This window comes from Myotis brandtii, unplaced genomic scaffold (genome assembly GCF_000412655.1).
Source record: "Myotis brandtii unplaced genomic scaffold, ASM41265v1 scaffold1291, whole genome shotgun sequence".
In the NCBI taxonomy this organism is placed as follows: Eukaryota; Metazoa; Chordata; class Mammalia; order Chiroptera; family Vespertilionidae; genus Myotis; species Myotis brandtii.
This window is the reverse complement of record NW_005354556.1, coordinates 166938-177879: the sequence shown is the minus strand read 5'-3', so window position 1 is coordinate 177879 and position 10942 is coordinate 166938.

Sequence of the window (10942 nt, the reverse complement as noted above, 5' to 3'; positions counted from 1 at the left end):
CAATATTGGAACAATGTATCTTGTGGGACCTCAAGTGCTGGCTCTGCTCTTATGCTTAGGTCTCTAACCTCTCTAGGTTTTACTTTCTGTTTGTACAAAATAGGGGGCTGGGTACATGACCTATGGCATTCCTTTCAGGACTGGCTTGGCCTTTACTTCTTATTTAAACAATCTAATTGATCATGACCTCTCAGTGATAGGCTTCTGATGCACCAAGTGTTGCTGAAGGTATGCTTTTCACCCAGGTGCTGGTGTATGTTTCAGAGCTAGTTTTACAGGTCTAAGTTTTCTGGCTCATCCTTCCAAATTGCTTTGTGTGACAATTTGACCTTCCTCAGTGAGTATGATGTGATTAATACTAACGACCTGCTAATAATTTGTGAGGTATATGACCTAGGGGGAAAAAATCTCGTGTGTGTGTGTGTGTGTGTGTGTGTGTGTGTGTGTGTGCGCGCGCGCGCACATTAATCCTCACCAGAGGATATTTTTCCATTGGCTTTTAGAGAGAGTGGAAGGAGGGGGAGAGGCACAGAGAGAAACATCAGTGTGAGAGAGACACATGGATTGGTTATCTCCTACACACACCCTGATCAGGGCTAGTGGTCAAGCCTGCAACCTAGGTACATGCCCTTGAGTGGAATCGAACCTGGGATCCTTCAGTCTGTAGGCTGACATTCTATCCACTGAGCCAAACCAGCTAGGGCAGAAAAATCTTACTGAGTTTAGTTTCATAGAGGGAAGGCTTGTTGAAGAATAAATGTGATAATTCAGGCTAATAGTCATGAAAGATAGAGAAAGCCTGGAAAATGTGTGTTTGTGTTGTTAGCAGACCAGTGAAAACTATGAAATAAATGTGAACGAAATAATTGGCCTTTGTGTTTTAAAATATATGATGAATATAATTCTAAGTATTTAAATGTAATTAAGTAGAAATACACTACACAAAATTTTCATTTTCTTCCATCCTTTTTTCCAGTAAGGAAAACAAATCTACTAACAGAAAAAAAGGAAATAAATTAAAAAAATAAAAATGAACTTATCTCCAGTAAAGGAAATACACAAGTAGTTACAGAAATGGCTATACTAGTTTTAACTTTTTCAGATTTATGGCACATATTCTCAGACACATTTCTTAATAATGATTATCTCAGACAAAGCCAGGTTTTCTTCTCACTGTTTCTATCCATGAGGCAAATATCTGGATGTAACATCTTAACTGAATTCCTTACTTCCTAAAAACAATAAAACACAGAGTTTTGCATCCCTTCTATTTTTGGATTCTAAGAAAATGTGTGTTCTTGTATTACATCTGTAGTTTGACTAGAACTACCTCTCTATATGAGTTTTTTTAAAACTATTATTTGAAAAATAACCTATTAATAAGTATTTGAATATTTAGTAGGATGCAGAGCAAACATCTAGTTATACACCCATAGTTTCAAACTTTCTATGGGTGCTTGGCATTGTGTAAATCTCTATAAAATATAATAGATTGCAATATACAGTTAACTTATAAGCTCCACTTATCAAAGGAGTGAATATAGTTTCAAAGAAAGAGGAGTCTTGTAAAAACTGTAATTATTTAAGCCTACCCACTAGAGTATTGACTCAAGTTTTGGGGAGAAATGGAGCCTTTTGGAACCATTGAATTAAGCAGAAGATGTCACTGTTATGCTATGCGTAGAAGTCCCTGGCTGCCCATTTGGAAACTGCTGCAACTGCCAATTCTTTGGCCCCTCTAGATTTCAGATGACTGTCATGGATACTCAGATGAACCATAGATATCTTTAGAGTTGAAGTAGATATTATATGTAGCAGAATTTAAAACCAAGTCAAAACTATGACTTGAATACAATTAATAAATATTACTTTTATGTTTTGCTAAAATCATATATGTTGTTATTATATACTAGAGGCCTGATGCATGAAATTCATGCAAGAGTAGGCCTTCTTTCCCCCGGCTGCTGGCACTGGCTTCCCTCTGGCACCCAGGACCCGGGCTTTCCTCCCAGCTCTGGCTTCGTCTGGAAGGATGTCCGGTCTAATTAGTATATTATGCTTTTAGTATTATAGATTGCTAGAGGACAGGGTTAAAAGTTCTATGACAATCATTCTAAACCAATAGCTAAAAAATAAAGTTTTTAATTTGAAAACTTTTTCTTACTCTTTTCTAAGTTGCTTTGTAATTTGCTAAAGCAGATAGCTGAAAAATAAAAGACAATAAAATAATTACTTTTCTACATGACATAATTTCCCCTGAGATACTGGCTATTTTGATGTCATGAATATACTAAATTAAAAAAATAAAACAAATATTTTTAGAGTTTATGAACCAGTCAGTTTCAATGCATCCTGTGGGGTATGTAGCATTATCCTCATTTAAAAAATGAGGAATATAAAGTTCAGTGTGGTAAATTGTTTGTTCAAATTCTAGGCACTAAGAAGTGGGAGTCCTAGGGTTTGAACCTACACTTGTGTAACTCTGACATGCCATTCAGACAGAACATGAGAAATATTTCCTCTGTCACCAATACTCTGGAAGAAGTTCAACTATTTAATTAGAACATAACCTACTGTGGTGCATTACTTTTCTTCCAGGAATCTCAAATTACAGATGAACAATCTGGTGTGATTGTTACTATCTCATGCTTATTAAGTAGAATTACACAGTCTTTGGGTCAGTTAGGAGAGGAACAATGCAGAGCTAAGAGACATTCCTAAAGAGTATTAACATTTTCAGAAACATGTTGAAAAGAAGAGTATTCAGCACCATCTACTTCCTAGCAATTAAGGCACAATTTCTAGGTCTAACAATCATCCCTTTCAGATTTCTGAAGCTGTGGTCTCTTCCAAAATGTGAAACATTATATACCAGTAATGTAGTGAGATATAGTTTACTCTTTCTTTATGGGCTGTGAAAGTTTCTTTTCAAAGCATTATATATTAGAAGGCAATGCCCAACTGTCTAATTATAACATATAAGAAAGTTTGGAAAGAAATGACACAGTGTTTGTAATGTGTACATTAGACCACAAACAATCCTATATAATAAAGATATAATATGCAAATCAACCCTCACACCCTCACAAGATGGCTGCCTATGACCAGGCCGGCAGGGGGGTTAGTGAGGGATGACCAAACAACTGAACAGCAGGCTGCGTGGGGTAACCAGGCCGGCAGGGGGGCGTGAGGGGTGACCAGGACAGTGGGGGGACAGTTAGGGGCGACGAGGCCAGCAGGGGGGGCAGTAAGAGGTGACGAGGCCAGGAGGGGGGGGCAGTTAGGGGCAGCAGGCTGGTGGGGGATGCAGTTGGGGGTGACCATGCTGGCAGGGGGGACAGTTGGGAGCAATTAGGCTGGAAGTGGGGGGCAGTTGGGGGTGACCAGGCCAGCAGGAGGGGCAGTAAGAGGTGATGAGGCCAGTGGGGAGGCAGTTAGGGGTGACCAGGCCGGCAGAGGGGGGCAGTTGGGGGCGGTCAGGCCAGCACTCAGAGGCAGTGAGGGGCAATTAGGCCGGCGTGGGGGGGTAGTTAGGGGCAACCAGGCAGGCAGGCAGGTGAGCAATTAGGAGCCAGCAGTCCAGGATTGTGAGAGGGATATGTCTGATTGCTGGTTTAGGCCTGATGATGGGGCCTAAACCGGCAGTCGAACATTCCCCTAGGGGTCCCGGATTAGAGAGGGTGCAGGCTGGGCTGAGGGCCCCCCCTTACCCCCGTGCACAAATTTTGTGCACTGGGCCTCTAGTAGAAAGTTATAATAAGGTGGGGAGGAGATGTGCCAAGCAATATCTTATCAGTGTTTATAAGAATCAGGTGCACTGTAAACAAATTCAGTAATCACTATAAACAAATTCAGTAATGTCACACTTTCATTCTTCATCTTTGAACAGATTAATAATCTACTCTAGCCATTACTATGTGTTTGTGTGTATGTATATTTGCATGTATATGTGCTTGTATGTGTGCATGCATGTGTATGTAGGTCTGTGTATCATCTGAGTGTGGTTTTTGTGTATGTGTGTGCTTGTGTATATTTGTGTAGGAGTGTGTGTAGTAGTATGTGTCTGTGTGCATGCATGTGTTTCTGTGTATTTTGGGATTGTATGGGTATATTTTTGTGTGGTATGTGTATGTTTGTGTGAGCATGTGTATGTATGCATGTTGTAGGAGTATGTTTATATGTATCTATGTGTGTGTATAAGTATACTCACCTGCCTTGCTTTATTCAGGCACCCTTTGTTGTTGCTTTTCTTTTCATTTTATTTTTCAGGCACTCTTTGAATTCAAATGACATAACAGATCTTTTCCTAGACCTTTTAATTAATTAATTTATTATTTATTTATTTGTTTGTTTATTTTAAATGTATTTTTTCTTGTTGATAGTATTACAGATTTCTCCCATTCCCGCCCCCCTCTCCACTTTCCAATTTCTCCAAGTCCCTACCCACCCCCTAGGTCTTCACAAACCTATTGCCTATGTCCATGAGCTATGTATATCTATAATAATAAAAGCGTAATATGCTAATTAGACTGAATGTCCTTCCAGACATCCTTCCTTCCCAACAAAGCCGCAGCATTTGGGGACCAAGGCAGAGGTGGCAGAGGCGCCTGGCCACAGCAGCGGCAGGCAGGGTCCGGGACCAAGGCCCTTGCATGAATTTTGTGCATTGGGCCTCTAGTAAGTATATAAGTTCTTTGGTTTATCTCTTCTCATCTCCTGAACCCCACATCAAGGTATGTCAGTCTGTTCCATGCCTCCCTGCTCCAGGTCTTATTTGTTGGTCAATTCATTTTGTTCATTAGATTCCACAAATAAGTGAGGTCATGTGATATTTGTCTTTCCAATTTGGCTTATTTCACTTAGTATAATATTTTCCAGGTCCATCCATGCTGTCCCAAGGGGTACAGGATTCCTCTTTCTTACAGTTGCATAGTATTTCATTGTAAATGCCCCACAGATTTTTAAATCCATTCATCTACTGATGGACAATTGGGCTGTTTTCAAATCTTAGCATTTATAAATAATGCTGCTATGAACATAGGGGTGCATATGTTCTTTCTGATTGGTGTTTTGAGGTTTTTAAAGATATATTCCCAGAAGTTGGATTGCTGGGTCAAAGGGAAGTTCCATTTTTAATTTTAAATTTTTAAAAAAATGTAAATTCTTTATTGTTTAAAGTATTTTTCCCCCACTGACCTCTCCCTGGCTGCCCCTACCCCCCAACACATGTCCTCACCTCCCCCCACCCCTGCCACTGTGTGTCCATTGGTTATGCTCATATGCATGCATACAAGTCCTTTGGTTGATCTCTTACCCTTCATCCCCCGCCTTCCCTCATAGGTTCGACAGTCTGTTCGATGCTTCTATGACTCTGATTCTATTTTTGTTCATCAGTTTATGTTGTTCATTATAGTCCACAAATGAGTGAGATCAAGTGTTATTTGTCTTTGTTTGACTGGCTTATTTCGCTTAGCATAATGCTCTCCAGTTCCATCCATGCTGTTGCAAATGGTAAGAATTCCTTCTTTTTTATAGCAGCGTAGCATTCCATTGTGTAGATGTACCTCAGTTTTCTAATCCACTCATTTGCTAATGGGCACTTAGGCTGTTTCCAAATCTTAGATATTATAAATTGTGCTGCTATGAACATAGGAATGTATATATCCTTTGTGATTGGTGTTTCTGTTTTCTTGGGATATAGTACTAGAAGTGGAATTACTGGGTCAAATGGAAGTTCCTTTTTTAATTTTTTGAGGAAACTATACTGTTTTCATAATAGCTGCACTAATCTACATTCCCACCAGCAGTGAACTAGTGTTTCCTTTTCTCCACATCCTCACCAGCACTTACTATTTGTTGATATTTTTGATGATAGCCATTCTGACAGGTGTGAGGTGATATCTCATTGTGGTTTTAATTTGCATTTCTCTGATGATTATTGACTTTGAGCATTTTTCATGTGTCTCTTGGCCATTTGTATGTCCTTCTGGAGAAACATCTATTCAGATCTTCTGCTGATTTTTAAATTGGATTGTCTGTCTTCTTTTTGGTGAGTTGTATGAGTACTTTATATATTTTGGATATTTACCCCTTATCAGATGTATTATTTGCAAATATATTCTCCCATTCAGTGGGTTTCCTTTTCAATTTGATGGGGGTTTCTTTTGTGGTACAGAAGTTTTTTAGTTTGATGTAGTCCCATTTGTTTATTTTCTCCTTAGTTACATATTGCTGCATAAGATGTCTGAGATTTTACTGCCTGTTTTCTGCTAAGATTTTTATGGTGTCATGCCTTACATTAAGTCTTTTATCCATCTAGAGTTTATTCTTGTGTATGGTATAAGTTGGTGGTCTAGTTTCATCTTTTTGCATGTGTTTGTTCAGTTTTCCCAGCACCATTTGTGGAAGAAACTGTCTTTACTCCATTGCATGTTCTTGCTTCCTTTATCAAATATTAATTGACCTTAATGGTGTAGGTCAATTTATGGTGTCTCTGTTCTGATCCATTTGTCTATATGCCTGTTCTTGTGCCAGTACCAGCTGTTTAGGTTATAATGACTTTGTAGTATAGTTTGATATTCAGTAGTGTGATCCCTTCTACTTCATTCTTCTTTCTCAAGATTGTTGCTGCTATTTGGGGTCTTTCATGATTCCATATACATTTTTGGAGTATTTGTTCTAACTCTGTGAAGTATGCAATTGGTATTTTGATAAGGATTGTGTTGAATCTGTATATTGGTTTGGGCAGTAGAGACTTTAATTACGTTAATTCTTTTAATCTATGAACGTGGTATATACTGCCATTATTTTGTATCTTCCTTAATTTCTTTTTTTCAATGTCCTTTAGGTTTCTAAGTACAGATCTTTTACTTCATTGGTTAAGTTTATTCCTAGGTATCTTATTTTTGTTGTTGTTGCAATGGTAAATGGAATTGATTTTTAATTTCTCACTCTGAGAGTTTGTTATTGGTGTATAAAAATGCCATGGATTTGTGGATGTTGATTTTGTGTTCTGCTACCTTGCCAAATTCATTTATGAAGTATAGTACTTTCCTGGTGAATTCTTTAGGGTGTTCTATGTACAGTATCATGTCTTCTGTGAATAATGACAGTTTATTTCCTCTTTTCCAGTTTGGATGCCTTTTATTTCTTCTTCTTGTCTGATTGCTGTGGGTAGGACCACCAGTACTATGTTGAATAAGAGTGGTGTAAGCGAGCATCCTTGTTTTCTTCCTGTTCTTAAGGAAAATGCTTTTAGTATTTGCCCATTGAGTATTATGTTGGCTGTAGGTTTGTCATATATGGCCTTTATTATGTTGAGATATGATTCTTCTATTCCCACTTTACTTAGAGTTTTTATAAAAAAAATGTGCTTTATTTTATTGAATGCTTTTTCTGCATCTACTGATATGATCATATGGTTTTTACCTTTCAATTTGTTTATGTGATGTATCACATTTATTGATTTGTGAATATTGCACCAGCCTTGCATCCCTGGAATAAATACCACTTGAACATGGTGTATGATCTCTTTAATATATTGCTGGTTCTAAATTGCTAATAACTTGTTGAGGATCTTAGCATATGTGTTCATCAGGGATATTGGCCTGTAATTTTCTTTCTTTGTAGTGTTTATATATGTTTTTTGAGTTGGGATAATGCTGGCTTTGTAAAAAGAGCTTGGAAGTGTTCCTTCCTCTTTGAATTTTTGGAATAGTTAGAGGAGAATAGGTGTTAGCTCTTTGAATGTTTGGTAAAATTCACCTGTGAAGCCATTCAGGCCAGGACTTTTGTTTGCTCGAAAATTTTAAATTATTCCTTCAATTTGATTAGTTTTTATTAGCCTATTCAGGTTTTCTTATTCTTCCTGATTGAGTTTTGGGAGATTGTATGTTTTTAGGAATCTGTCTTTTTCACCCAGGTTGTCCAGTTTGATGGCATATAGTTGTTCATAGTATTTGCTTACAATCCTTTGTATTTCTGTGGTGTCCAGTGTTATATCACCTCTTTCATCTCTGATTTTATTTATTTGGGTCCTCTCTGTTTCTTGATGAATCTGGCTAGGAGTTCATCGATCTTGTTTATCTTTTCAAAGAACCAGTTTTTGGATTTATTGAACTTTTGTACTGTTTTTTAGTCTCTGTATCATTTTTTTCCTCTATGATTTTTATTATTTCCTTCCTTCTATTTTCTCTGGGCTTTTCTGGTTGTTCTCTTTCTAATTCATTTAGTTTTAGGGTTAGATAGTCTACTAATCCTTTTTCTTATTTCTTGAGGTAGGTGTGTATTGCTGTGAACTTCCTTTTTCTGGACTGCTTTTGCTGTATCCCAGAGGTTTTGGGTGGTTGTGTGTTCATTTTCATTTGTTTCCAGGAAGTTTTTAATTTCTTGCTTGATCTCATTGGTAACCCATTCATTGTTTAATAACATGCTATTTAGCCATTGTGTATTTTAGTGTTTTTGACATTTTTTTTTTACTGTAGTTGATTTCTAACTTCATGCTATTGTGATCTGAGAAGATTCTTAGTATTATATCAATCTTCTTGAATTTTTATAGACTTGTTTGTGCCCTCACATGTGGTCTATCTTTGAGAATGTTCCATGTGCACTTGAGAAGAATATATATTCTGTTGCTTTGTGGTGAAATGTTCTGTAAATATCCATTAGATCCATCTGATCTAGTGTGTCATTTAAGGCCTCTGTTTCTTCATTAAGTTTTTTTTTTTCTGAAAGATCTATGACTGTATTGTTTTTAATTTTTCCCTTAAGGTCCATCCAGAATTTTGTTAAGTACTTGGGTGCTCCTATATTGGGTTCATATATGTTTACAAGGGTTATAGTTTCTTGTTGAATCATTCCCTTTAGTATTATGAAGTGGCCTTCTTTGTCTCTTGTTATGGCCTTTGTATTGAAGTCTATTTTGCCCGATATGAGTATTGCTACTCCAGCTTTTATTTTCCCTTTCCATTTGCATTGAATATATTTTTCCATCTCTTCACTTTTAGTCTGTGTGTGTCTTTTGTTCTGAGTTGGGTCTCTTGTAGACAGTATATATATATGGGTTAGGTTTTCTTATCCACTCAGTCACCCTATGTCTTTTGACTGGAGCATTTAGTCCATTTACATTTAAGGTTATTATTGATAGATATTTATTTATTGCCATTTTTATTTTCTTTATGCCTATGATCCCTTTTTCTCATTTTCTTCTTTTTCTTATAGCAGTCCCTTTAACATTTCTTGCATTGCTGGTTTGGTGGTAATGTATTCCTTTAACCTCCTTTTGTCTGGAAAGCTTTTTATTTCACCTTTAATTTTAAATGCTAGCCTTGCTAGATACAGTAGTCTTGGATTTAGGCCCTTGTTTTTCATTACTTCAATTAATTCATGCCACTTGCTTCTGGCCTGGAGTGTTTCTCTTGAGAAGCCAGCTGACATTCTACTGGGAATTCCTTTGTATGTAATTTTTTGTCTCTCTCTGGTAGCCTTTAAGATTTTTTCTTTGTCTTTAACATTTGCCATTTTAATTATGATATTTCTAGGTATAGGTCTTTTTGGGTTCATCTTGGACTCTCTGTGCCTCTTGAACTTGTGTGGCATTTTCCTTTACCAGGTTGGGGAGGTTTTCTGTCATTATTTCTTTAAACAGGTTCTCTGTTCCTTGCTCACTCTCTGCCCCTTCTGGTATTCCTGTAATACAAATGTTGTTACATTTAATGTTGTCCCAGAGATCCCTTAAGCTATCTTCCTGCTTTTTCCTTATTTTTTCTATTTGCTGCTCTAATTAGTTTTTTATTTCTACCTTGTCTTCCAAATCACTGATTCGATCCTCTGCTTCATCCAATCTATTTTTAAACCCTTCTAGTGTATTCTTCATGTCAGATATATCATTCTTTATTTATTTCTAGTTCCTATTAATGGTCTCTATTTACCTTCTTATGCTGTTGTAATTTTCACTAAGTTCCTTATGCATCTTTATAATCATTGTTTGAACTCTATGTCTGGTAGGTTGCTTGCTTCCATCTCATTTAGTTCTTCTTCTTGAGATTTCTTCTTTTGTCTCATTTAGGGGCTGTTTATTTGTCTCTCCATTTTAGCTGTCTCTTTATATTTGATGTTATGTGTTAGATTGCTATGCCTCCCAGTCTTTGTGGGATGGCCTTATGTAGAAGTTGTCTTGAAGGATCCAGTGGTGTAATCTCTTTGTTCACCTGAGCTGGGGGTATTCTAGGAATGCCCCTTGTGTGTGTTGTAATTGAGACTTGATTGTTGATGTCCCATCTGTGAGAGGGGTCTCCCCTCTGACTTACTTCCAGTGAGATTCAACCCTAATGTATTTGTGCCAGCTGTCCAATAGTTGGGGACTCCTTAGTCCAGAGGCTAGGTCTTCCTTGAGTCTCACACCTTGATTGACCCTGTTCTGGGCTGTACTTCCTTCCCCTATGGAGCTGGTCCTTCAGGTGTCAGTTGCAGGTGCTTGGGTCCTGTTGGTTTTTGCCTAGCTGAAGAATCTGAGATGGTGTCTGTGGCGGGGACCCAAACTGCTGTTTCTGACTAATTAGAGCAGGCAAAGATTCAAAGCCTCCAGAGAACTGCCTCTGCCTATAGACTGATTAGTTTGTTTTGAGTATCCTCAGGTGATCATCCACCAGTGGGGCGAGAGGTTTTCCAACAGGGTGTACCCTCATGGAAAAGACTAGGGAGTAACTCCTCTATAGGAGTTTTATCCCTTAACAGGGTCTGATATGTCACAGGACCCAACAGGGTTTGCAATTCCTGTGACAGAGGGCAGGTACTCACCACTGCCCTCTGTTCCAAATAGGCCCCCCACTTTGCTAAAGTTGGGGTTTGTACCACCCCCGACTTGGGCCTGGTCACTCAGGACCTAAGCCAACTGCTGGCTAGAGGATAGGCAGTCTTCACGAGCACCTCACTTTGTGCCGTG